The following is a 1201-nucleotide window of genomic DNA, read 5'->3' on the forward strand; positions in this document are numbered from 1 at the left end:
ATATTGCATGAAATTCTGGTCTCCTTCCTATCGGAAAGATGTTGTGAAACTTGAAAGGGTTCAGAAAAGATTTACAAGGATGTTGCCAGGGTTGGAGGATTTAAGCTAAAAGGAGAGGCTGAACAGGCTGGGGCTGTTTTCCCTGGAGCGTCGGAGGCTGAAGGGTGACCTTGTGGAGGTTTATAAAATCATGAGGGACATGGATCGGGTAAATAGGCAAAGTCTTTTCCCTGGGATCGGGGAATCCAGAACTAGAGGGCATAGGTTTAGGGTATAAAAGAGACCTAAGGGGAAACCTTTTCACGCAGAGAGTGGTACGTGTATGGAATGAGCTGCTAGAGGATGTGGTGGAGGCTGGTACAATTGCAACATGTAAGAGGCATTTGGATGGGTATATGAATAGGAAGGGTTTAGAGGGATATGTGACGGGCGCTAGCAGGTGGGACTAGATTGGGTTGGGATATCTGGTCGGCATGGACGGGATGGACCGAAGGGTCTGTTTCCATGCTGTACATCTTTATGACTCTATAACCTGCCCTGCCACCTTCAGAGAACTGTGGACAAGCATTTCAACATCCTTCTGTCCCTCTGACTTTCCTAATGTCTTGCCATTCATTGAGGACTCCATTGTTTGATTCCTTCTTCCAAAGTGCATCACTTCATACTTTTCAAGGTTAAATTCCATCTGGCTTTGATGTGCCCGTCTAACAAACCTGTAAATATCTTCCTGAAACATCTCCCCCCACTATTAATCATTGGCTAATATTTGTGTCATCTGCAAACTTAATTATTATAATCCTTGATATCTTTTATACATGATTTGGATGCAAGCATAAGAGGTACAGTTAGTAAGTTTGCAGATTACACCAAAATTGGAGGTGTAGTGGACAACGAAGAGGGTTACCTCAGATTACAACAGGATCTTGCTGAGAAGTGGCAGATGGAGTTTAATTCAGATAAATGCAAGGTTCTGCATTTTGGGAAAGCAAATCTTAGCAGGACTTATACACTTAATGGTAAGGTCCTAAGGAGTGTTGCTCAACAAAGAGACCTTGGAGTGCAGGTTCATAGCTCCTTGAAAGTGGAGTCACAGGCAGATAGGATAGTGAAGGTGGCGTTTGGTATGCTTTCCTTTATTGGTCAGAGTATTGAGTACAGGAGTTGGGAGGTCATGTTGCGGCTGTACAGGACATTGGTTAGA

Source organism: Chiloscyllium plagiosum, chromosome 3, assembly GCF_004010195.1.
Source record: "Chiloscyllium plagiosum isolate BGI_BamShark_2017 chromosome 3, ASM401019v2, whole genome shotgun sequence".
Classification (NCBI taxonomy): Eukaryota; Metazoa; Chordata; class Chondrichthyes; order Orectolobiformes; family Hemiscylliidae; genus Chiloscyllium; species Chiloscyllium plagiosum.